We start from the raw sequence: 27,009 nt of genomic DNA on the forward strand, positions 1-27,009 counted from the left end.
CAGAGAGGGGGAGAGGAGAGAGAGAGAGAAAGAGAGAAAGAGAGAAAAGGAAGAGAGAAAGGAAAGATGTTAGGAGGGCAAAGGCTAAGATTCCACACAGAGCACTTTTAAGATGTTTCTAACTATACCCAATATAGTAGCTAAACCTCACAGAATAGGCCTAGAGAGGAGCAAAGACCCTAATAAACCCCAAAACACACTTTATTCTATTAAAACGTCCAAAGGCGATAATAACAGGGCATGTTCCTACAGGTGTCTGCGTTGTGATACGTAGCCAAGGCTCGGAGGAAAGAAATACGAGAAATGGTTCTTCTGCTTCCATTAACCCCTAAAGATTGTCCCCAACAGAATTTCAGTTCTTCAAGGGCATACTGTTAGCGTAAGAACAAGATAAGTACCAGTAGAGAAAAAAGACTTCATTCAAACCCCAAATCAAAAGTTAATAGGAATAAAAGCTCACTGACAGTCAAAAACCAAAATATTTCAATCTAGGAAGTCCAGAATGAGACTGTGTGCATATGGATGATCCCTAGAAACCAAATACTTATAGCTAACTGTTTTAAAACGATTTTAATAGTCCCATTTCTATTTTGAGATCTTAGCAGAAAGGGTCTTGGTACAGGGGACCTTACTTAGGTACTCTTTACTTACTTAGCTCTGTATGGCAGCTACTACCCCTAATTCAAACTCAACAACTTGATGATCCCTCATTCTCTCAAAATCAAAGTAGCATGGCCCCATTGACCAAATGGGGAAAACTGAGGCACCAAATTGAACCATTTGCTAGATGACAATCTGCCCTTTCCTCTCTGTCCATCCCTGCTGTCTTTGCCAGACCTCATCTTCTCCTAAAATGTACGCAGCTGAAGTATGAAAACATTTGAGAAGGATGAAACGTTCCCATTTCTGGAGAGAACATACTACGGTTTAATCGGTGACGCCCCTTTCCCGACTGTATACACCCCTGTACTCTTAGTGAAAAACTTTGATTCAGACATCCCGGTATCATTTGGCTGCTTTTCTGTCGAGGGTCTTTGCTGACCCAGAGACACCAGCTGTGCTCAGCAATCATTCCCTTCCACACCTGCCTCTCAGTTCTCATACAATAACCAGGCAGCTGTCCTTCAACCCCGAGGCTTTTCCATTTCAGAGAGGAGAGTATCATTGAAGTGAATTTGCCCTTTGAGAGACAGGCCTCCCTAGGGAGAGCGGCATCAGATTCCCCTCCATCGCTCCATCTCTCCTATGGCATCCGCATCACAGGGGCATTCATTCAGCAGCCACAGTGCTCCTGAGAGCAAATGCTCCCAGCACAGCCCTGCCCTGCTGAACGGAGAGATCCCAAGTCACTGCTTCCACAGCCCTCCTGCCCCCCTCCCTGGGTACAAGTGTTTGCTACTTCTCTGCACTAAACTCTTTCATCCCAGAAGGGGAAATTTGGGGGGAGGTTTGGATTTGATTTGTGGTGACTCTGGGTTGCTTGGTTTTTTGGTGAGAGAGAGTGTGTGTGTGTGTGTGTGTGTGTGTTACTCCCCCTTCATTTTTTCAAATTCTGATCCTGGCCTATAGAGTAAGCCAACAGCTCCCCCTCGGGAAAGGATTGGGAACACAGTTTAAGAGTCTCTAGGGAAAGAACTTTTTTTGCAATAAAGTAACAGGCTTTATTTATCTAAACACACACATGCACAGAGCCGCCACGCCTATTTATTGGAGCTCTCCCCAGCTCCAAGACAACAGAAGATCATTGTCTCATAAAAAGACGTCACGTTGCTCCTGGTTTTAAACAGGGATACTCTCCGATCAAAAGAGAAATCCAGAGGAAGGAAGGACTCCTTCCAACAGGGCTCAACTCCTGGGCAAGTGAGGAGCTGGAGGGTGACTCCCTTTCAGCCTGGACGTGATTGGCTGAAAAGCCCTTGATTGACAGCTCGGGCCAAAAAGGTTGGTAGGGCTGAAGGGGCGGGAGGGTTAACAGCCTGATTGTAAAATCAATGTCATAAATGCTTGGTAAGTTACAGGAACATGCGGGAAAGGGAGGCCACGATTGATAAAGGAGTACAGCTTTGATGCTGCACTGGGGACTTGTTTATTGACAGGAAAGCCAATCTCCTCTCCAGGCCAGGCCAGGCCAGAGAAACCTGCAAGCGTTTACCAATTAATTGGTGGGCTTTTCTTCCTCTGCTTCTCTCTTCCTCCCCCTCAACAAACTGTCCAGTGAAAGAGCTATGGCTTTAAAAATATTGCCCAAGCAGGAGAACCCCTCCTAACCTCTCCTCACTTCCTCCCCAATCTCTCCTCTCTCTCTCTCTCTCTCTCTCTCTCTCTCTCAGTCCTCTCCTTCTTCTTTTTAGGACAGATCTGTGAGCACTCAGGAATACAGCTTCGTCCCAAGACTGACAAGTTTTTATCTGGGTACACCGAGCACCTAACACGCCACTCAGAGACACCAAGAGACATCACAAGGGTTGGCTGAATTTCATTAAGAACAGAAGAAAACAAGTTCTCCCAAGTTGGATTATTAGCTACATAACAGCTCCAACAGCCACCAACCCTAAAATAGTGTGATGCTGTGATATCCAGTGATCCCCGCATCATTGGGAGCCGCTGTTTCTAGTTGGCTCAAAAATCGGGAGGGGATGCTCCCATTCTGGGTCCCAAACTATCAAATCTGTAACTTTTTATAACATCTACACCACTTAGAGAAAACTAGCTAAGTTATTTTACAGGCAGGTGGCATTATTTCAATACTCTGTATTCTTTGAGGGGGGAAAGGGAAATTGTGAGAAGGTATAGCAGGGTAGGGGCAGGGGGAGAGGGGTGAGTCAGAGAGAGAGAGAACCCAAAACTATGAAGACATCCATCTTTTTATGCCAACACCTTTGTGCATCTAACACTTTCCCGTCCTCTCCCTCATCCCACAGTGTCTCTTGGCTCCCCTGCTCTGTTTATCAGCCAGTCAATAAGAAAAAGGTAGTTCTTACTTAAGGAGGCAGGAGTCAACTCGTCAGGTCGATCAGCACTCTGTCTGTAAACACGGTTTCCCGTAAAATCAATGATCTTCAGTTACAGAGAGCAGTCTGAGAACCCAAAGAGTCCCTGGGCTTCCATGGGCTACACAGTCAGCTGGAGTTAACAGCCCCTTTTGTTCAACCACTCCTCCAGCCTCTTAGGCCCTTTTCTCTCCTTTCATTACCTTTCATTTCACTCCCTCATTACAATCTCTTGGCCTGCTTCTTTTCCTTTAAATGTCCTTTAAAGCCTCCCCTACTCCAGAACACTTGTCAAAACCAAAAAAAGATTTGAGTATGGCAAGTTAGAGTCCTACAGAGAGTATCACTTAAACAGGACTGTTAAAATAGGGGGGTCGGGACCAGGCCCTTATCTCTATATACCTCCAAAGGCACCACCTTCAGAAGAGTCCCCAAGAACAGCAAACAGATCTGTCTCCCCAAAAGGGGGTCTAATACCTTCACCCTGAGAGAGCCGCCCTGAGGCATTTATAGCTCTTGGATGCTATCTCCTTGCTCAATGCACTTTTAGCAAATATCAGTCTTTATTTTTCATTCATCTGAGGTTTGGGACCAGGAGCCAACACCCATCACCTCGTTTACTACCCAACATAGTCAATCAATACTCCTAAAATTTGATACAGTTAGGAAGCCTTCTTGGCTCAGCAAATGACAAAACTAGAAGTCAAGGGCTTTTCAAATGCAACATTACACATTTCAGATCTTTCCTAAAAAGTGTTCAAATACAGAAGCACAAGGAAATAGAGAATGGTAGAGGGAAGGGGATTGGGGGGAGTGGGTGGGGAGTAGTTAGTCCTGCTGTTGCCCAGGCATCCTGAGAATTAAATATGAACAGTTGTAGTGTGTAATTTTAAATTGTTAATTAGCGCAGGGTTAATTAGGCGGTCCTTTCACAAGAGGCTGTTTGGCAGTAAACCAAGACTGGAAGCAATGGGAAGGAAGGAAAAACAAAGGGAAGAGAGACAGTGAGAAACGGTCCCCTCTGTTAATAACCCATGTGGCATCATGAAAAAAAAAAAAGAGCTAAACAGGCAGGAAAGAAATTTCTCAACTGTTTCTCAAGGAAAGAACCCCTGAGGTTCCATCTATTAAAAATGCTCCTCTCCTGGGAAGCCTCCCTCCCAGCGTCAGCATTCTGGCAGCCAAGTGATCGTCCCGGAAGCAGAAAGTGGGCTCCACAGCACCCAGTGGATATTTCGCTACACTGCAAGGTTACGCAGAGTTGGCAATCTCACATACACACGTGCAGTCAAGTAACCGGAAATGCCGAGCCCTGAAAAAGGGAAATGCTAGCCACTCCAGAGTTTCCAACTCTGTATCCTAGAAGCGGGTCTCTGAGCTTAGGAGGAGAGTGAAAGTGAGCATGTGTGCAGGTGGGAGAAGCCCCTGGGATGGGAAGGCATGATGACAATGGGGCCGTCCTCCCTCGCCCAAGAGCAAAGTACTCCCAAGAATGACACTGAGAAGATGCCTGAGTTTGTGAAAAGAGGAAAACCATGCTCTCTGCTATGATCTCTTAATGCAGCTTCCAACCTTTCAGCCTTCTCCACTGTTTAAGCTGCTGACATGGTGTCTAGAGAGGTGGCTCATAAATCAAGATGGCCCCAGCTCAGGTCATGTCACTCTGGGCAAGTCAATTTATTAATGTAACCCTCCCCCAGGCTACAGTTTCAGATTAAAAGTTGCAGAGTAGAATCGCTTCCTTCGCCAATGAAGTCACAACAAAATTATTGCTCAAGATGAGCTAATTCTGTTGGGTACACACCAAAGCGCATGCTTTTGAAAACAATGGAGAGGTGCCAGTAGATGGAGCATTTATTAAATGATCCATATGGGCCAGGCACTGTGCTAAACACTGGGGATACAAGCAAACAGTCCTTGCCCTCAAGAAGCTTATATTCAAATAGGAAAGACAACAGATGGAAAGCATTCTGGAAAGCAGGGGGTAACCCACAAAAGCAAGGGCGGCGATCTAGGAAAGGCATATGGACAATGGGATGATTGCAAAACAATATGGACTAGATGTGCATGGATGCTGAAAGAAGACCCATGAAAAAAGACCCATGAAGACCCCCTTCCCCAATCCAAGCAGAATCAGGAGACTTCTAAGGAAAAGCCCGCCAGCAGTATAGGTTATCTTCCCGAAGATGGGAGGCCAAGGACAAGAGTCACAATGGATAGAATGAGTTGGATGCATACCATTGGAGAGAGAATCCCAAACTGATAAAACCATAGTTCCATCAGGGTATCCAAGCATGTCTCCATATCCAAGACCTGCAGCAAGGTATGATAGAAAGATCATGGGGGGCGGCTAGGTGGCGCAGTGAATAGAGCACCGGCCCCAGAGTCAGGAGGACTTGAGTTCAAATTCAGCCTCAGACACTTAACCCAAAAACTAGCTATGTGATATTGGGCAAGTCACTTAACCCCAATTGCCCTCCAAAAAAAAGAAAGAAAGAAAGATCATGGGATGTAGACAGACAAGAATCCCAGCTCTGCCATTTACCAGCTGTGTGACTGAACAAATCACTTCACTTCTCTGAGGTCCAACTTCCTCCTTGTAAAAAGATATGTAGTGATCCTTGTCTCCCTCCTCATAGGGCTGTTGTGATGAAAACAACTTGTTAACCTTGAAGTCCTCCGTGGCCAAAGGCAATCTAGCAGCTTACAGGTGGGTATCTCCCCCTCTGGAATGGTTGAATTAAATACCATTCTAAATTGGGCAGAATTCCAAGAAATTCAACAACGCTGACAGGCTTTTCTCTGAGATACTATTAGGCATCTGAATTTGAACAGCATATTTCATTAAATAAATGAGAACCAGCCCTTGTTCTAATAAGGAGGTGCTCCCATTGATGATAACTACATGAAAGGGGGTCAGGTACCACCATAGAAAGAATGAATTTCCTTGACTCTGCAAAGCATGAGTGAAACGAAATCCAGAATAATCAGTGCCTGGGGGAAAGGAAGAAGGCCATGATGTCTCTGAGTTAGGCTAACAAAACAGATTCTGAGAGCTACAAGCTCACCCAAGGGGAGAGAAGTCATGTTCACCCGCTGGTTCAACTCTGTGGACACCCTGTGTAGGCATCACGTCCAATTCCATGCCCCAAATAGAGATGATTAATAACAATGCTTCAAGGATTTTGAAGCACTTTCCATATATTTTCTTGCATCCCGCCGTGACCTAGGTGCTGTAAGAATTGTTGTCCCTATTTTCACAGATCAGGTAAGGTTCAGAAAAGTTAACACACCTATGTTCATATGAGCCAGATCTAAACCCAGGTACTCCTGCTCCAAGCCTAGGCTCCTTCCCATTTCCCCATTCTGCCAAACTACGGCTTGGCATATTGCTACTACATGTTATCACCACCACACAATCTGGAGGTAAGATCCAATCCCAGTGGCCAAGATTTTCCAGCAAGTCTGCACATGTATTCCTCTAATGGGGCACGGCCAGAAAACACATGCATGATTTAATGGCTTCTTCATGCTAAGGAAGAGTCGCTGAAGGAAGAGTTGAAACGTCCAGGCCCACTTGACTCCTGTTGGCTAATCATTTCATCTGTGCTATTTACAGCATAAACATAAATCAGTCTGGAAGTGAAAACGGCTTGCTCAGTCCGATCTGTGAGGAATCTGCAATAACCTCAACATTGTGGTTACAACAGTGTCATGGAGGAGAGGAGGAAGCAGCGAGATGAAAAGCAGAAGTGGGCTGAGCAGACGGCGCTGGGCGCGGCAAGATGCACCCAGAGGTGGTGAAGTGACCTCCATCACCACCCTGCCCCTCCACACACGCACGATCAAAGTTTCAGAACCACCCAAATGAAAGCTCGATTAGTACACTGTTCAGTAACAAAGATTCTGCCCACAGCGCTTGGGAAGCAATTGCCTACCTCCACACCCCAAAGCCCAAGGAGATGCTTTCTCATGCTCACCGCCTGAGCTCACCTCGCCCCCATCTAAACTCCCTACTCACCCCCCCCCAGCCTCATTATGGCATGACACTGTCCTTCCTCAGGGACCTTTGGCTGACATCCTCCCCCTTGTCACAACTTCCCACGCTTTCACTCCATTACTCCCTTCCCCACCTCTATTCCAAGCTCTGAATCACTCTGTCTTGCCCATTTCATCCATGGAATCGGCATCCCTGAATTTGAGTTGGAAGGCTCAGTGACCAAACAGTCCAAATCATGCTGAAAAAGTAATCCCCTCCACCTCTTCCCTGGGCAGCTAGGTGGCACAGTGGATAGTGCACCAGGTCTGGAATCTGGAAAACCAGAGTTCAAATCTGGTCTTCGACACTTATTAACCATGTGACCCTGGGCAACTCACTGAACCCTGTTTGCCTCAGTTTCCTCATCTGTAAAATGAGCTGGAGAAGGAAACGGCAAACCACGCCAGTGTCTTTGCCAAGAAAACCCCAAATGGGTCACAAAGAGTTGGACACAACAGAAAAACAGCTGAATGACAAAACCTCTTACCCTGCAAGTTGTAGATGGGGGTGAGGGGGGCTCAGGTGGGGAGGATGAGAAAGATCCTCGGGATCCCCTTCCCTCTCTGGGGGAGAGTCCTATAAGCATGCATTTAAAATTCCCTAAAACCCCTCCCCTTGTGCGCGCACACACACACACACACACACACACACACACACACACCCTTTCAAATGAACTGCCTAGCTTCACTATCAAATCCTGTGCTTACAAAGTTGATTCTTTTGAACCCAAATATAAAACTCCACAACAATCCGCTGCCTGGCACAGGTTTCACCACCTTTTTCAGCAGAACTGCATGAGAGATCGGGTGTTTTGATAAAATCTAGGTAAGTTCCAGCTACAGCGATCCCCTGACATACTAGTCTAGTAACCTTCTTTTAGAAAATAAAAATCAAAAAGTTTGGCATGATGAGCTCTTGATGAAACCATGCAGAGCTCCCTGTTCCCTAACCCTCTCTTCAGTGTTATGGTCTAGAATTTTGTTGGGCAGTTAGTTGGGGCAGTAGATAGAGCGCTACACCTGGAGTCAGGAAGAATTTCAAATCAGACATGTATTAGCTGTGTGATCCTGGGCAAGTCACTTAACCCTGTGTGCCTCAGTTTCCTCATCTATAAAATGAGTTGGATAAGGAAATGGCAAACCACTCCAGTGTCTTTACAAAGAAAACCCCAAATGGGGTCACAAAGTATTAGACAAGACTGAACAGCAACAAAAGGATTTTTTTTTTTTTAAGGAATCCAAGTCAAGCTCACTGGCCTACAGTTTGCAGGCTCCATTCTCTTGCCTTCTTTGAAAATTGGGGCCTTTGCCCTCCTCCAACCCTCTGGTATGTGCCCTTGTCCATGGTCTGTCAAATATCACCAAAAAGTGACTCAGTGATCCTCTAACATGCCTCTTCTGTCAGTACCAGAGGAGCCTGGTAACTTGAATTCCTCAAAGGCAAAAATGTGCTTTCTTACTCTCTACTGACTTATCTTGGGTATTAACTCCCCATCAGTCATTTGTGGTGCGCCTTTCCTGGTCCAAAAATCATTCTGCTTATCAGAGAAAACAAAATCAAAATAAGAAGTAGGCAGCTCGGCCTTCTACTGGGCGTTACTGTCCTGTTTCCCCTGAGCAGGGGTTCATTCTCGAATTTATTTTCTCTCTCTCTCTCTCTTTCTGCACTCTTTCTTCTCTCTCTGTCTCTGTCTGTGCCTGTCTCCCTCTCCCTCCCCACTCCAACCTTTTAGCTATCTTCATCTTTCTATCATGACCCACCTTCACGTTACAGTACCTTACAATGGTTTTTTGTATTCACCCTATTACCTGCCCTCCTTTTCCTCTCTACACCAGTCTTTTAAAAAATGTAAATTGCGTAATCTATTCCTATAGGGCTCTTTGGACAACTTCCCTTTTTCCTCTTTCTTGGAATTGTTTCTTTTTGTGACTCCAGTATATCATTCATGAGAGTTGGCTTCCCTGGAAGAATTTTAATTCATAGGATCCTAACTAGCCTTTCTCCACAATGAGTGAAAGCTATGCTCCCCCCCCCCCCCCCCGGGAATTTTTGGGTTCATATCCAATTATGCCCTGTGTTTGTGAGATGGAGTGTTTGTTTTCCTCTAAGGGAGCCATCGCGTCCAGCCTAGCAACCAGGGGTGGGGGTGGGGAGGGTCATCCTTTTTAGTTTCTCCACCCTTTTAAGGATTAAAATGCTATTTGGGAAACTAATATATATTATTATATAATATTACATTTTATAATTATATATTACTATATTATGATAATTGATATAATATGGTTGTATTGTTATTTTATATAATTATTGTTTTATTTATTATATTTAATTATTCTGTTATTAATATATTAATTATACATAATTATATATTATATATCTTATTCTACTCTTTATAGGAAGTATGACTGTGGAAGTCTGGAAAACTAACATACTATTCATCATCACTCTATATTTTCTGGACCAGGATCATGATCTGTTTCCCAAACTCCTTGTCCATTCCCATTCTGCCCAGGTAGTCTGTAGTATATTCCAGCAATTAAAAAAAATCTCTACTTCCATTAATCTTTATGCCTTCCCCCACCCCCAGCTTATAAATTTATGTACATCAGTATACCTTCATTACATACAATGCTACTCCATTACCTAGGTGGCCCAGTGCTTCAGGAAGACTCATCTTTGTGAGTTCAAATCTGGCCTCAGACACTTAGTAGTTGTGTGACCTTGGGTGAGTCACTGAACCCTATCTGCCTCAGTTTCCTCATCTGTAAAATGAGTTGGAGAAGGAAATGGCAAACCATCTTAGTGTCTTTGCCAAGAAAACCCCAAACAAAGTCACGAAGAGTTGGACAGGACTGAAACAATTAAGCAACAATAAGTACTCCATTAAACCTCTCCCCCCATCCTGAAAACCCTCTTTAGCTATCAGGATTCTATTGAACAAGCTACCCTTTCCAAAGCCCTATTCCAGTGACTGGTCTCAGTGATACGTACATGATGTCAAACGTGCCTCTCAATCAGGATCTCTAGCTCATCACCTTTCTTGTTACCCATACACTGAACATTTGTAACAGATATCTGCCCCCACCTATGGACTTCATTATTGTCCTGTCTACAATTTTGATATCCTGCAAATCTCTGAGTATGGACTGGTAGTCCTGGCTGTTCATATTCCGTCTTCTCCTTCCCGTTCTATTAATACTCTTCTGTCTAAACAGAATCTTCATTCAACCCCATCCCAGAATCTGAAGTCAAAGCTGGCCTCTCAAGTAGGCAGGATTCACTCAACTTCTTGACCACAACATTGAGCCCTGAGTCTCCCCTGATTTCTCTTTTCCCACTACAGAACTGCAAGGTATTCCTGAAAGAAAATATAAATTGTGCTGATCCGACCCCTTAAATATAGCTGTTGTATGTATAGTTATTGTCCAGCTTTAAGCTTGACCCATGATATCAATCTTCTTCTACTTTTTATCCAAGAAATGCTTTTTGCTTTCTACATTGTGCAAAAGACTGAGATTACCTAGCCCTAGTTCGCTTCTAGGTAATTAGATCACCTATCTTCTTCCTCTTGACTCTAGTGAATCACTGCCCCTATATTTATCCTTTGGTCCTTCCCTCTCATTAAAAAACAAACATTTCTCTTCTCTCTACAAAAATGAACACTGCCAACTTTACTCTAGATGCTCTGGGACTTCGTCCTCCTTCCCTTTCTTCCTCACCAGAGGCTTCCTTCAACCCCTCTCAGATCCCCTTTTAAGTCAGTGGTTTAATGACCTACCAGTCTCTGTCCTTCCTTATCAATTCCCAACTCCTCACAGGTGTGGTCTAGACTCCCGCTACCTTTCTTTTTAAACCATCCATTCCTTCTTTAACAGCTAGCTTTCCATCTGGTTTCCATTCCCACTAGTCTTCTGATGATGCTTCCTCCAAGGCCAACATATTCCTGCTAGGCAAACCTTTTCTCAATCTTCAGCCTCTTCAACTCTACTAGCTGTAATCTCCATTTTGCTTTCTTACTATACTTCCTGGTTTTTCCTCTTCCTGTCTCTTTGAACCCTTCCTTTTCTGTCTCATTCTCTTCCTCTAGCCTCTGAGTTAAGGGTGTCCTCCATGACCATCCTGAGCCTTCTGCCTTTCTTTCCCTCTCTACTTGCTTAGTGACCTCATCTATTAGCACGGTTTCAGCTCTTTCTTCTACTTGGATGACTCCCAAATTTTCATCTCTGCCCCTGACATCACACCTGATATATAGTCTCTTATCATCAATCAATCAACAAGCATTTATTAAATGACCACTATGTGCAAGGAACTCAATTGCAAGTACAAAAAGGAGTCTGCATTCTTCTGGGGTGGGGGTAGTGGCCAACACAGTCACAACTTATAGCTAAGGAGATACAGAATATCCTTCCTCTCCAATCTTTCCCTCTTCCTCGATACCCTTTTTCTATCCCAATCTTCCTGACTTCTTGTGCCTTCTCTCTATTGATTATCTCCAGTTTATCTCATATGTAGCTTGTCTCCCTCATTAGATTGTGAGTTTCTAATTTAGAGCAGGGACTATCTTTTTTTTCCCTTTTTTTGTATCCTTATCACTTAGCAAAGCGTGAAGCACACAGCAGGCACTTAATAAATGCTTGCCGACTGACCGATTTTCCAGTCTTCACAGACAGAATGCTTCAAATCATCTGACTTTTCCCCTGTTTTCATATGCAAAATATCAAGTCCTTATTATATCCACAACTCTATTCCCACTGCCACTACACCCCTGGTCCAAGTCCTTACCACCTCATCACCAAGCCATTCTGACTGCTACTTGGGTGACCAACCTTTCAGTCTCACCCTAGTCTCATTCATCACGTGGATGGAAAGATTAAGTCTTTATTAAGCTTTACTATGTTCCAGGCACAAAGTATAAGCTTATCTTCTAAAATACCCCTTTTACAAAAGCCTGTGTGACCACTTAATTTCTTTGAATCTCAGTTTCCTCATCTGTAAAATGGGAATATATCTACCTCAAGGCTACTCAGAAAGGTCAAACAAGATAAAGCAGTTACAACACTTAGAATAGGTAATAGTTGATATTGATATAGAGTTTCATAAATCTTTATGTACTATATAAATATTAGCCATCTTTATCATTACATGAATTAACCTTTGGGGGCTATCTATCATAAGGAGTTTCAATACAACATTTGCTTGGTCAAAAGTAAGAAGATGAGTTGATTAGACTTCTGTAATTCTTATTAGGCACTTCCAAATTGGCAGAAAATTGCATTTATATAATATGTGTAATTGCTGCTGTTTCAAGGCCTTATCGACTGGAGAGAAAGTTGAACTTGGCTTCCTTTCTCCATGCTAGCTCTTTTGGGGACACATTCAAGAGGGATCTGGGACAAGAAAGGAAGTATGCCATACAGTCTTTAGTTCTTATATAATTATTGTGATGATCATGATTATTATCATTATCAATAGCTAATGCTTACATAACATTTAATGGTTCCAAAAATTAATGGTACTTGGTCTCATGATTCTCTTTCCCATTTTCCATACTTCAATATTCCCTGGAATGGTAATAAAGACCAATATAACAACCACTCTCTGCTCTGAGAGATGGCCTTTGTGAGTTGCAATAAGACTAAAGATTCATCATCTTGTGAATGTTCTGATAATGAACTGGTCCTAACATGGAAAGTAGTTCACTGCCAGGTGCATACTTGAAGCCCTTCCAACCAACCTGCCAGAGCTCATACTGTAAAGGCCTGGGCTCATCAGCTTTGGAAGCTGGGGTCACCCCAATGCCATGCCATGCCACAGCATTAGTGTGCCTCCCATGTGGCTCTTAAATTCCTCTAACCAGTAAGTCCTTTAATTTCTTTAAAAAGTTGTAAGGCAGTAAGTTCTAAGTATAAGGATCACTGGACTTGGAGTAAAGGGAACCGAATTCTGGCTCAGGTATTATTAGATAACATAACCTTTCTTTGTATTGTTCTTGTCAATTGAGGAAAAGTCCTGTATTGGGCCCCTTTAAAGAGTTCTATGACCTTGACCAAGCTTCCTTTTCCTCACCTGTAAGACTGGGGATACTTCCTATAAGGCCTACCTCAGAGAGACAAGCAAAGTATTTTATAAACAAAACACTAGGTAAGTAGGAGTTATTATTATTATGGTTATTAACAAGGGAAAACAGCCAGCAGAAGGTAAGGTGAGAGATGACTTTGGGCAAAGGAAGGGTTCACTCAGCAGGCAACTTCCAAATGACCCTCTCTGTAAAATCAGCAGGAAGGCCTGATACACATAGGGCTCACCATTGGCAGCTCACTCTGGCACAGGGTTCCGGAATTGGCACAGTGACAATACAAACACGGATTGCCCTGTGAAGGCTCATTAATATGGCAACACACACACACACACACACACACACACATCAGCACAGCAAGTTCTTCAGATGTTCATTAGCTTATTAGCATAAACAGCTTTTCAAGCAACGGGGAACAAAAGGACATGCTAAACAAAACTGGAGTGGAAGCCTGAGGCTGAGTCACAGCCGTGGAAATAGAGAGGATCATCACTTGAAAAGACACAACCACACAGCATCTCCCCTGTGCCTCCAGAACGGGCTTCCAACACTCTGGCCCTTCCATCACTGCTTCCAACTCCATTCATGGTTCACCTCATGAGGTCATCCTTGGGATACCTAGATCATCTAAACAACTCCTTTCCCCACCCCGCCTTGAGTTCCTAAAAGATCTGAAAAAATCTTCTGTTCTCAAAATCTGGAGACAGAGTTAACTCAGGTTTCTATATTACTCTCCCTGCCACAATGTGAAAAAAAAAGATTTTGAAGGTAGATCTCAGGACACTGTTTCTGTTAAGACTCTTGGTTCCTATCTGAAATGTTCCCAGAAATTAAATTAAATACACACCAATTATGATAACCAAGTTTGGCCCTGGAGAAAAGATAAGAAGATGGACCACCCTTCCTTCTTCAGAGGTGGGGGTGAGGAGGTAGGGGGATGGCACACTATGGGTGTGAAACATTGCATATAATGTCAAATTTGGTTGATAGGTTGATTCATTTTGCTGAACTTCTTCCCCTCCCCCCCTTTTTTTTTTCATCTTTGTTACAAGGGATGGCTTACTGGGTGGGAAAAGGAATGTATTTGAAAAGGAAGGCAATGTAAAAAATATATATATACATATATGTGTGTGTGTATGTATAAAGAAAAGTTTCCAGATCCCAGAAACTTATAATCAACTGCACTGACCACACATTTCTTATGGTAATTAGGATGCCCAGTATTTGCATTGTTCCTTTCAATCAACGCAAAATACCAACAAGAAATATTTAGTTTTGGGTCCCTTAAAAATAGCTGCTCAAGTAATTAAACCATAGAACAAAATAAAATTCCTTGACAGTCTAAGATCTGAAGAACTGAAGAGTTAATATTTCCCTAACTTCATGAAAAGTCCTTTAAGGATTGCAAGTAAGATCCTCCATTTTAAACCATGAACACAAGACAATTCTGATGAGATCTCTAATGACAATAAATTTGGTTCAATATTCCACATTGGCATTAAAGGGTCTTTGCATTAATTACGCTTTAAAGTCACCTATTCAAATGCTACTTAGACCTACCAACTTAGTTTGAGAACTAGCATCTCTACATATTTTCCTTTAATGACTTCCTGCACACTCTGGTCCCAGAAGAAAAATTGTTGGTTCGAGTCATAAAATCTGATCAATTTCGATCAAGGTCCAATGGTGAATGTCTAAAATGAGGAGGGGGTGAGAAAAGCTGGGCTCGCAAGGCTGACCAAACAGGGAGAGAGAGACAGAGACACTGGAAAAGAAATGTGCTTCTCTACTGGAGATCCTGCTTCTTTCCAGACCTTCCTCTGAGCAATTCCAATCGCACACAGCTTAGAAACAGGACAAAGGCTTCAGCATCGTTCCTGCAAGTTCTACAAAGATTTAAAGCCAAGACTGAAAGAACTCTGACCAGCCAACCAGGACAATTTCACTTCCATTTTTAAAGACTCCTTTTTTCCTGCTGCTTATCCAAAAACTGCACAAGAGAATCAAAGCCAATGGGGCAGCCCAATTTTGTTGGGGGAGATGGGAGAGAAGAGGGAAGGAGCATTCCCATTTCTCAGCATCACCGTCCTTTCTCTAACTCTTGCCTAAATAAATCTAATAGAATCCCTTCTGGTTTCGTTGGCTCTTCAAATCTCCCCCTCCCATTATACCCAGCATAATCTGCATCAAATTATAGTTCTCATTCACTTTTGCAAGCATTCGTTGAGCATTAAGCAATTAACAAGTATTAAGTGCCTACTATATGCCAACCCCCAGGGATACCAATACAACTAAAGCAGCAATTCTTACATGCAAGGAGTTTACTGGTAGGAAGTACATAGATAATTAAATACAGGACACCAAGTAACTGGGAAGTGGTAAGAGAGCATGCTAACAATTAAAAAATACAAATATGGATATCCAGCCAATAATATTTCTTTGCTCAAAAAACCTTAATAAATCCTAAAAGAAATAAATAGTACCAACTTCTATTTTTTTTTTTTAGATTTTTCTTTTTGCTTTTTGGAGGGGGTAAGGTAGGGTTGAGTGACTTGCCCAAGGTCACACAGCTAGTTTTGTGTTAAGTATCTGAGGCCGCATTTGAACTCAGGTCCTCCTGACTCCAGGACCAGTGCTCCATTCTCTGCACCACCAACTTCTTAGCATGGCATTCAAGGCCCCACACAATATAGTCTCCACCTACTTTTCATTCTCTTCCATCAAGTACCCAATACTCCTGCGAGACTAGACAACTGAGCATTCTTCAAACACTCAATTCAACGAGCTTTTAAATGTATCTGATGGCTTCTTGCTCCTGGGTCTTGGCTCATGCTTTCTTCACAACTAGGAAATTCTTTCATTTTCTTCATTTCTGCTGTCAAAATTCTCCTCATCCTTCAAGGCCTAGATCACATGCAGTATGCTCCTCCAACGTCCTACTGATTTGCAAGCTATGTAGGTGGACGGCAGCTTCCCCTTCAGTATGAATCATTTATTGAGCACCCAGTATGTCTCAAACATCATGCTAGGAAAATACTGCAAATGCAACAGGATTTCGTTCTTCACATTGTTCTAATGACTTTCTGAATCCTACTGAATCCTACCTCACCAGTGGACCACAGAGGCTCGGTAAATTAAAAATGAATGATATTTTGGACTGCCTGTACCTAATCTTTAAGAAACGGGGGAGGAAACTACCACACCCTCGTTAGTGTTTCTATCTGATGCAACTGTAGGCTTGAGGAACCATCTGATCCTCTGTAACAATACCTCACACCACAAGGTTTATGATGTTCATATTAGTTTGTTGTTGTTTTTCAGTGATGCCCAACTTCTCATGACCTCATCTGGGGTTTTCTTGGAAAAGACACTGGAGTGGTTTGCCATTTTCTACTCCAGCTCATTTACTGATGAGGAAACTGAGGCAAACAGGCTGAAGTGACTTGGCCAGGGTCATACGGCTAGTAAGTTGCAGAGTCCACATTTGAACTCAGATCTTCCTGACTCCAGGGCTGGCCCTCTATCCACCATTGGGCCATCCAGTGGCCCCTCATATTGGTTACCAATGATTAGATTTTTCTGGGTTTCTGAGACTAGGATACTTGATTGGGTTTTTCACTTCCACTGTATTCTGAACATCTTAAAAACGTTTTCCTTCCTTTGGCTTCTTGCACAGATGTCTCCCTCTCAAAGATGTTCTCTGATGCTCATAGAAATCCCACACACAAAAGGAACAGTGTTCCCAAGGCAATCGTCATACCCAGCCAACTAGCCTCTGGAGAGCTACAAGGATGTGGGGACAGTTCCCAGACTCCACCCCAAGCAGGTGGCTCCTCATTTCCCCTTGGTCTCACTTCAGATCCCTGCTCTGGATGGCCCTGTAATAAGCTTGACACGCAGATTAAATTCTAAATGCCCAGTCTTGGCTCTTGAAAGCTGACATTCCAAATCCCAGCCAGGGAATCAAAGGCAGACTAGGAGGCCTATTCCAGAGCACAGTCCTCCAGTCAGGTCCAAGCTGCAGTCATTCTCCTGCCCTATCTTCTTATCTTCTGTCCTACCAGGCATCTTCAGGAGCAGTCCTAGACCAGACCAAGAGAGCAGCAGGACAGCCTGCATCCCCTACAAGCAGAGGGGCCGACAAGGGAAAAGCCACAAGGAAGATGAGTTTCTAGCACATGAATGACATTGATCCTGGCCCAGATCCTTCAAGAGATGCTCACGAAACTTCAAGGTACTAGAGAAATAGAAGAGAGAAAGTGTGGAGGGTAGAAAAGAGAAAAGAAGGGGGGTGGGGCCGATCAAAAGGAGTCTCTCTCCTTCCTTAGGCATTCGCTAACTGGTCCTCTTCGCCTCCAGGACGGAAAGTGTTACTCAGCTGCACAGTCTCTTGCTAATTGTGGGTTTTTATTTTTATTTCCTATTACCCTCTCGCACGCCTGATGAGATTATTTTACCGGAACTGACAGAGCTGGAAGCAGCCGGCATACGTGGAGCCTCGGAGGAGGTGAGGCAATTTCATTTTCATTGATCAGAAATCAGCAGGGCAGTAAGTGATGGGAAATTCCATTAGAAGAAAACTCACAGGCCACGAGCCCCAACTTCCTCGCCACACCCAGGGCCAAAGGCCTCTTCTTCCTCCAGACTTTGTCAGAGTCCCGCATGGGGAGAAGCATGACAGCAACCACCACCCTGGGGCTCCAAAGGAGATCCCAGTTGCCCTGGACCCCACTGCAAGAAGTGCACGGTCCACAGGAGCCCCAAAAGGCTTCTGTTGCTCCTGTCTGTGAGTGCCCTCGGCACTCGTAGCCCCAGGTCTGATCTCATGTGTGAACTGATCCTGCATGAAACCAGAGATCAGAGAGTTCAAAAGCCTCTCGTCCAACTCCCTTTTTTTACAGGTGAGGGAGCTGAGACCCAGAGGGGTTAAGTGATTTGTCCAAAGTCACACAGCTAATCAGTGTCTCAGCCAGAACTACATCTCTGACTGTACCATGCTGTCTCTGAATATCCTAAGACATAGAAGATGTAGTTTAATGACACTTTTCAAGTACTGGGAGGGGGTGGGAATTGAACTTTAATGCTACAAGTAAGCAAATCCTAGCCTCTCACTCATTCAAAAGCAAAATTTTATTAGGTGCCTAATATATGCAGAACACTGTTAGGCACAGAAGATTCAAAGACAAAATATGACAGGGTACCTTTCAGATGAATCACCAATGAGCTGAACGAAGGAACAATGGTTTCCAGAAGAATTTCTCAAGGTCCTCTCACTATCATAAAGCCCCTGGATGATTCATTAGTGACAAGCAGCTACCTTATAGAAGGCTAGGCTCAGGCCAGACCTGCCTTCTCAAGAACAACCATGGACGGTGAGAGCTTGCTCAGATCCTTGTGTTGCAGAGAACCTCACATCTCATTACATGGTCCTCGTTTCCCCAGAGTTAATGATGACAGACTCAGTGGTTCAGAAATACCTATCATCTTAAAGCTGCCTAGAAGAGGTCCTCTGTACCTCAAGGTACACCAGGCACATCTAAAGCGAGTGGAATTCTTTTTCCATATGTACAGATTCACCAGCTCCCAGGTTTGAAGCTAAGACCTTCAACTACTTGCTTTGCCGATATAAGTAACACTCTCACCCAATGCATATACTAAGCTCACCTTTGTACACTGTTTTCCTAAAAACCCTGTAAAAACAATTATCCCCATTTAAAGATAAGGAAACCAAGGCCTAGAAAAGTTAAGTGAATAGCCCTAAGTCAAAAATTAGTAAACATCAGAGCCAGGATTCAAATACGGGGTTTCAAGTCCGGTGATCTTTCTAACAGACCATGCTGTCTCTCAAATCACCAAGTACCTTATTAAGCACCAAGTACTAAGCAAAACACAAGGGATACAAGAAAAATAGAAATAAGTACATAGGAATTGTTTCAGGGGAAAGAGAGAAGCACCAACGGCTGGGGGTCGAAGAAGAGCCTCATGATAGAAGGTGGCTTGAAGGAGAGATGAAGAAAAGAATGTATTCCAGGAATGGCAACCATCTTCCATATAAGTAAAGGACTAAGGAGTATTATGTACAAGGAACAGCACGAAGCCCAACTTGGCTGGGCCATACTGTTGGGAGGCAATGGTGTGAAATCAGGCTGGAAAGGCAGGAAGGGTCCAGGTGGAGAAGAGTTTAAAATGCCAGGGGAGTTTAATTTGACCCAAGAGGGGGGTTGCTGGAGTTTACTGACCGAGGGAGTGGCCTGGGTAGGCCTGGCAGCTATGGGGAAGATTAAGTGTTATGGGCAGTAACATAAGGCAAGGAAAGCAACCAACTAAAAGGCTCCTAAAATTCACTCCTAGGTGAGAGGGGATGGGGCCCTGAACCAGGGCAATGACTACAGGAAAAGCAGAAGATTCGGGAAAGATAAACTCTGACAACTGACTGGACCCATGGGCGGAGTGTGAGTTGAGTCAAAGATAACATGGGGGGGGGGGGTATGAGCCTGTGAGTGGCTGGTAGATTGGGGCTGCCTACAATGGAAATGGCAAATTCAAAAGAAGGGGTGGCTTTGGCTTTGGTGGGGGAGGGGAGAACCATTGAGTCAGGTCTGTTTTGGACATGGAGAATTTGAGAAGCCCTTTGGGATGTGCGGTTCAAAATGTTGAAGAGGCAGTTGGAGGCATGGGATGGGAGCTCTAGAATAGAACACCAGACAACAAAACCGATAGCCAACGTCCTGCGCACCCACCTCCCTGCCAGCCAGAAATGGCTGACTTGGCAAACAGACGCCTGGCAAGATGGAAGCCACGTCAGAGGGAGCAGCAATGTCTCTGATCAACCCATTAACACCACTGGAAAATAAAGCAAAGTTCAGGGCTGGCTGATAAATAAAACCTCCAAGGTGGGCAGCTAGGCACTCCCCGATCCAGGCCAAAACAATCAGCAAGACCTACGTCCTGTCCAGTGCTGCGCATGGTGGATGCCCATGCCTGGTAAACACTGTGGGCCCAACACCCTGTCACTCTTACTATTCTAACGATTCTCATAAACACAGAATTGTAATTCATAAGTGGCCCAATGCAGTCTCCGTACAATTAAAGGTAAACTAATAACATTTAGAATTGCGCATTCACAACCTCTTAAAAATTTTTTTAAAAATCATTGAGAGGGAAACTACCTTGCCCTCCCCATAAACGTCTTTCTCTTTCTTTCTAAAACAGTAGGTCTGATGAACTTCAACTGATTCAGTACAGGCTTGTAGTGCCAGGATGCTGTAATGTTGAAGATAGCTTCTACTGGCGCCAAAGAAGATAAACCTACAGATTTTTCACCACCTAATCTACAAGCCTAAACCTCACAGATGAGTTCTCCTTACAGTAGGTCTTTCCTGATACCTGAGTTCCAAGATTTTTCTCATGAGTACTTCCCCAAAGTCTTAAAGCATTGATGCAACCATTACTTTAAATATATATATATTTAAATGTAAAATGAAAGTTACCAGTTATAAGATGTTTCTGGCATTACAATTCATCAGCCAGTTTGATAAAACTTAACAGAAATCAAGTTCCATGTAGATATCCAGGAAAAACCAAAGTCAAGGAGATGGCCAGCCTCCTATATCCTTCCTCCCCTCAAAATAGCCTCTATGTGGGTTAAGGCTTTCACAAATAAAAAGGCCTCCTCTGTATGTGATTTTTGTCAGGGCAGGTACTTCTCCCACTGATGCAGAAATGAAACCCTTCCATGCCTTAGAAGATGGTCTTCTGTTGCCCAAAATATCCATCCCCCTTATGTGGCCAAGGTGGTAACTGGCCTCCCTGAATTGAGCTAGGCTAGTCATCAGACAAAGTATAGGCCACTGCTAAGTCAGTATTCATACTATATGAAGCAGTCAAGGAATATATCCTTCTCTCCACCCCACACAGTTCATAAATTAATCACTTTTGGAGGTTTTACCTTTAAATTACTTTACATTAAGAACCATTACATCAGAGAGACGGCTGTGAATAAGTCCATTATAGGTGCCCAAGGAGTCAGATTTTGAGTTGAGGGGACCACATACCACTTTCCCAGGGAAGGGCAGCTCACCAAATATTGGTTCTGCTTTCCTTTCCAAGGTCCTTCATCAGAATCCAAGCTATCTTCCATAGCTCTCAAAACTTGCCCATGGGCACTAGTGACCCTATGACCCTGGGTCTAGTTCATGGTTGTTGCTTTTAACTTAATAAAAATACTTTAAAATTGCCACATTTCCTAAAACCTGAATCCAGCTTTGCTTAAATCAAGAGGGGAGCTTATTTGCCAATTTTCGGGTAAAAGTTCCATTTTCAAGTAGACTAAATTCTAAACTTCCAGGGTAGCAAGGTGGCACAGTGGATAGAGCGGCTGGCCTGCAGTCAGGAAGACCCAAGTTCAAATCTGGCCTCAGACACATCCTAGCTGTGTGACCCTGGGCAAGTCACTTCAGTCTGTTTGCCTCAGTTTCCTCATCTGTAGAACAAGCTGGAGGAGGAAATGGCAAACCACTCCAGCATCTTTGCCAATAAAACCCCAAATGGGGGCATGAAGAGTCAGATATGACTTTTTTTGTTGTTCAACAAAAAATTCTGAACTTGGGCCTTCAACTCATTTCCACTAAAGCAATTCCACTAATGAATACTACTAGAGAATCTTTAGAAAGACTCTTAATAACTCAGTATCTAACACTTTTAGGTCTACAGAGAAGAGTTTAGACTGCAGGGCTGGAGGTCACATGTGGTCTTCTAGATCCTTAAGCGCGGCCCTCTGACCGAATCGAATTCCTCAGCCCTGGTTTAGAGGGATCATTCACAGCAACATCAACAATGAACAAGCTGACAACCAGCAGCCTCACCTTTACGTCTGCATATGGTTTTAGCCTTTTTTTTTCTAAAATATCTTCACACACATTCTCATTTTCTTTTCACGCTGCTATTTAGTAGGGAGGATAACAAGGGGGTAGCAGCTCCTTTGTGAGCCTGTGGTAACCACAGACTGAGCTGTGACCAGGGACCCCTGGAAAGGCAAAGATAGGAAGAAAGATGAGAAGTGCTACAGTGGTGCACTGTGTGGAGGAGGAAGGCAGGGGGCTGGCTATCTCCATTCGGACCTTCCTCCTTCCCCTCAGGCATTTACTTCAATGTGGGCTGGCTGAGGAGTTGTCTGGTGGGACTTGCTCACCCTAAACTCTAACACACTGGCTAATGAAATGCAGTGGGAGAGCCTTCTGTCAACGTTAAGTCACACTGGCACGAAGAGTCTTTGTTTAACAGAGCTCACATTAGTAAAGAAGGCCCTGGGGGGGGAAAAAAACAGGGGGAAAAATAAGAGGAGAAAATCCTGCTCTGCAAAGGCTTCACTGCCTGTGGGCCAAAAGGAATGGCTCAGGTACAGGGCCACGAGTGCCACGGGAGCTGGGAATTTCACGGTCATGCACTGGACTCAAAACGTGGTGGCCATCAAGAGTCTAAGAAGGCAGTAAAGTATGGCAAAGCCAGTGATGCAAGCCAGCAACGTCCAGCCCCTCCCTTAGGACAAGAGAGAGGGGCTCAGAATAGGAGTGGCTGATGGGTTTCCACAATACTCATGAGTGTTCAAAGGCAGTAGTAGAATAAGGCATCCGGTTCGGAGGCTTAACCCCTAACATCTGTGGACCATCTATTGGCTAGGCTGGGCCCTGGATAGAGCCAGCTTCCTGAGAAGAGCTACACGTGAAATTCCATCTCATCCGGCCAGACATACACATGGTAGTGAAGGGGAAGGGAGCCTGCTCACTCATACGTAAAGGACACAACAACTCGAGTCCACGTGATTTCTGTAGTACTCAGTAAATATATAGATAGTACAGTGGCTAGAGTACCAGGACTCAGGTCTGTGTGACCCTGGGCAAGTCACTTAACCTCCATCTGCCTCAGTGTTTTCATCTACAAAATGGGGGTAATAATAGCACCCACCTACCAGGGTTGATTTCTAAAGGACTTAGCACAGTGCTGACACAGAGGAGGCACCACATAAATGTTAGCTAGCAGGACTATTGTTCAGTCCTGCCTGACCCTTAGTGACCCCGCTTGGGGTTTTCTTGGCAAAGACACTGGAGTGGTTTGCCACTTCCTTCTGTAAGGGATCCAGTGGATGCATTTTGTCAGGCAATCAGAGGCTAAGTGACTTGCCCAGGTTCACACAACTAGGAAATGTCTAACGCTGGATTTGAACTTGGATTTTCCTGATTCCAGGCCCAGTGTTCTGTTCACTGAGCCACCAGCTGTGTAGTAGCAGAAGCAGTAGTAGGAGTAGTAGTAGTAGCAGTAATAGTAGTAGTAGCAGAAGTTGTAGTAATAATAGAAGCAGCAACTATTTCCTGAAATAATCCTGTACTTAAAGCTCCCCAACTGTGTAGGAGCCCATCCAGGCAATTTCTGTACAGACTATCAGTCAAAAATCTTTTTTAAAAACACCTACTATGTGCCAGGCCTGGTGCTAGTTTCTGAAGACATAGAGGATGCATTTAGGAAATAAAACCGTACCTGCCCTCAAGGAGCTTAAATTCTACACATATGCAGATACAAAATATGTATAAAGTAAATAAGAAGTCATCCCAGGGAGGAGGAATTAGCCGGTGATGATCATGAAAGACTTCATGGAAGAGGTAGGGCCAAGGGATTCTAACCAGCGAAGGTGAGAAGGCAGGGGGAGTGAGGAATACGGCCCAGGCAAAGGAAAGAAAGAAGAGATGGGAGGGAGTGTGAGTGGCCAGAGTGAGAGCAGACCAGCTAGCAGTTATACAGAGCTTGAATGGAAGTACTGTGCTCTAACTAAGAGCCAGGAGTCCCTACTGGATCCCAGGCTACGGAAGCTTCTGGGGCAGGAGAAGACCATGTTCAGATATTAGCTACAGGAAGATCCCTTGGGCACATGAGTGGAGGACGAATTTGAGAGGAGAGAGACTAAGGTAAAGAGTCCCATTAGGTGAAAAACATAGTAGTCCAGGAGAAAGATCAGAGCTTGAATTAGGGTGGTTGTGGTATCACATGTGGAGAGAAGGGGCCAGGTGTGAGAGGTGTTGTAGACGCAGGGTAATACTTGGAAACTCATGAGATATGTTGGGTGGGGGAGAGTTAAGCATCAAAGCTAACTTTAAGGTTGTGAACATGGGTGACAGGAAAGAAGGCAGTCAACTCCAACAGAAATAGGTTAGTTAGAAGGGGGAGGAGGGGTCGGGAGGAAAGATGATAAGTTCTGTTATGGATACACTGAGTTTGAGTTGCCTATGGGACATCCAAGTGAAAATGTCCAGTAGGCAGGTGGTAATTCAGGACTACAGGCAGGACAGTCATTTGCCTAGAGATGATCTCTGAACTCACAGAAACTGAGATCACAAAAAGAAAACAGAGAGGGAAAATAAGGTGCTATCACTAGATATCGCCAACAGTGTACCCCCTAAAATTACAGGGCCTACAAGTCATAGTTAGGGAGTTGATCTTAGTAACTTTAAAAAAGATGAATCTGGGGAGGCAGGATTCTGCTCCTGTCACCCACTACCATATCATTCATTTCACCAAGAAACATTAAGCAGACATGGAAAAGTTAATGAGGAGGGAGCAATCTGACGTTGTACAATGCAGCTTCTAGCATCTTGTAGCTTAGAAAGATCAATGACAATTTCAGAGACACTAAAATTGGGTTTTTCCTTAATCCTAGGACCAAAAGCTCCTACAAACGCTTTCTCCCCAGAATTAAGATGCAGGTCCCAAACAAACAAACAAAAAATCCCAAAGAAGCCTGTTGCATAAGAGCACAAGATCTATGACTCCTACGAAAATCCCAGTAAGAGTTTGTGGGTTTCTTTTGAGTGGGGATAGATAGAGAAAGGGGATATAAGCAGAGGAAAGGCTGGGAGAGAAGACATTTTAGCTTTTAAGCTCTAAACTCCTGAGTCACATTTCAATCTCCTTTGCCATAATTGTTTTAAACACTGCCTCAACTGAAAGATGCCTTTAAAAGTTGCATTAGCTTCCAGATTCCTTGTTTAAAACCCCTCTTTCTGCTGGGTGCCTTGGGATAAAAGCTGTATTTGACTCACTGGCCTGGCCAGCTGTCAAATTCCCACACTCGCCTAAGCTGCAATGGGAGCTTCTCCCTCTGCCAGTTGGAGATACAGGCCCCATTGGCAGAGCAGGGGTTAATGGAAGCTGACCGCAGCACAGTTGTTAAGGTAATCAATACTACTGAGATACTAAAACAGCATAAGCCACATTATTGATTGCCAAGCAGATGATAAAACTGTTTATTATGATAATTGCAGGGTCCCTGCAAGATGCTCCCAGCGCTTCCTAAAGCTGTTTACAAAACTAATAAAGATTTGCCAGTCCAAGATCTTCTATTTTAACCCCCTGCCCCCTTACCCACCCCCCGGGCATCACAACCATACCCTCTTTTGCCATGTGACAGCTACAGGAATCTCATCTGAGATCGTGCCATTTGGGAGGTGATGTATTTTATGAAACCTTCTTCCTGGACCCTCTAAGGAAGCATCCTTCAACACCCTGCTCCCGAGCCCACTTCATAAGGAAGGAAGTAAAGCAGACAAGTCAGCTTTCACATTTCCTACTGAGAATGCACCATAGAATAACTACAGTGTTTTATTACTGGAAGCTCTTCTCAAGGCTCCAACTGACATCCATTTGTTACAACGCATTCAAGAAACCACATCACCTCGGTTTGTAATTAAAACTTCTCTTGAGAACTTGGTCCCGTGGACTTGAGGAACAACCACTCAGAAAAAGAAAGAATTGTAGCCATGCCCTGACTTTCCAGGGCTGTTCTATCTCCCCGCCATCTCTGCTGCTGGGGAACCCTGGAGAACAAAGGAAGCGTGCCCAATGTCCCGGCTTTTATTTTTTTAAATCAAGTATTGGTATGAACCAAGTTGCCACATTCCTGACCAAAATCTCCTAGATTTACAGCATCATCGCACAGTGTTCCAAAGAGCTCAAAGGGTGGATGGTAGAATAGAGGCACCAATGAGAAAGAATCCTGGATCTGAAGGCAAGGAGCCCTCACTGAAATCCCAGCTTTGCCTCTTCCTACTCGGGTGACCTAGGACAAGGCACAAGCTTTCTTAGCTAGCCCCGATGAGAAGGTTGGACTAGTTCTCAAATTGCTTTCCATCTATGGACCTCAGATATTAGAACAGTAAAACTCCAGAAGGTAGGGGGGAATGGTTTTCCATAAGAATGGAGAATGAATAACTTAAAGTTCTTCTTTATAGCTCACTTACAAAGGGGAAGGACAAGCCAGAAGTAAAAGGCCAAGTGGAAAGAGAACCAGTCACTGAGGCAGGTCCGGGCCCCACTCTCCAAATCCCTCTCTCTCTCTCTCTTAGGTGATATTTCACACCAAAAGAACAGAAAGGGGAAAAAACAAATGAGCAAATAAACATCCTATGCCTCAGCCCCTCAGATCCCAAACCTCACTTTCAGCTTTACACAACAGACCTACAAATTAGCCAGGCAGACAAGACGCACGTCTGTGTGTTCGCATGCACGGTTCAATTTCTTGGGCCAGTAGAGACATGAGGCTCTTTTTGCAGACAACTGGTTGTGCTCCTCCCCCTCCCAATCACAGAGAAATCAAGAGACTGGAGCCAGTTTTACATAGAGATCAACCTGGCTGCCAAAGACCTTGCTATGAACTCACAAATGGCAGAGCATGGCTGGAGGGGATGCACCCAGGGATTAGTTTTAACTCAGTTACCTGCTCTTATAGGAGTTCCTCGGCAACCAAAAATATCCCTAGTAAGTCAGATGCTTCTCTATTTCCGTAATTTTTAAAGTAAAGAATCCTAAAAAGTAAAATAGAAAAAAAAAAAGATTTGAACTTTAAACTCCTAAAAAAA

General features: G+C 44.0%; 1 protein-coding gene and 1 long non-coding RNA gene across 2 annotated transcripts in view; one reads left to right on the forward strand and one right to left on the reverse strand.

Moving 5' to 3' along the window:
- ZFHX3 (zinc finger homeobox 3) overlaps positions 1 to 3,076 on the reverse strand; it is a 222,878-nt gene extending 219,802 nt beyond the window's left edge. The window contains exon 1 of the mRNA XM_069085456.1: positions 2,982 to 3,076. The gene's annotated coding sequence lies outside the window, so the exon portion shown is untranslated. The remainder of the gene's footprint in view (positions 1 to 2,981) is intronic.
- Positions 62 to 22,945, forward strand: LOC138159257 (uncharacterized). Its single transcript, XR_011167853.1, has 5 exons — positions 62 to 1,941; positions 17,170 to 17,339; positions 17,553 to 17,612; positions 19,457 to 19,557; positions 20,318 to 22,945. It is a non-coding gene; the product is annotated as an uncharacterized lncRNA (long non-coding RNA).
- The last annotated feature ends 4,064 nt before the right edge of the window (positions 22,946 to 27,009 follow it).

The sequence above is a fragment of the Petaurus breviceps genome, unplaced genomic scaffold, assembly GCF_028583685.1.
Source record: "Petaurus breviceps papuanus isolate PSGF00001 unplaced genomic scaffold, PetGlider_PUasm1.0 176, whole genome shotgun sequence".
Classification (NCBI taxonomy): domain Eukaryota; kingdom Metazoa; phylum Chordata; class Mammalia; order Diprotodontia; family Petauridae; genus Petaurus; species Petaurus breviceps.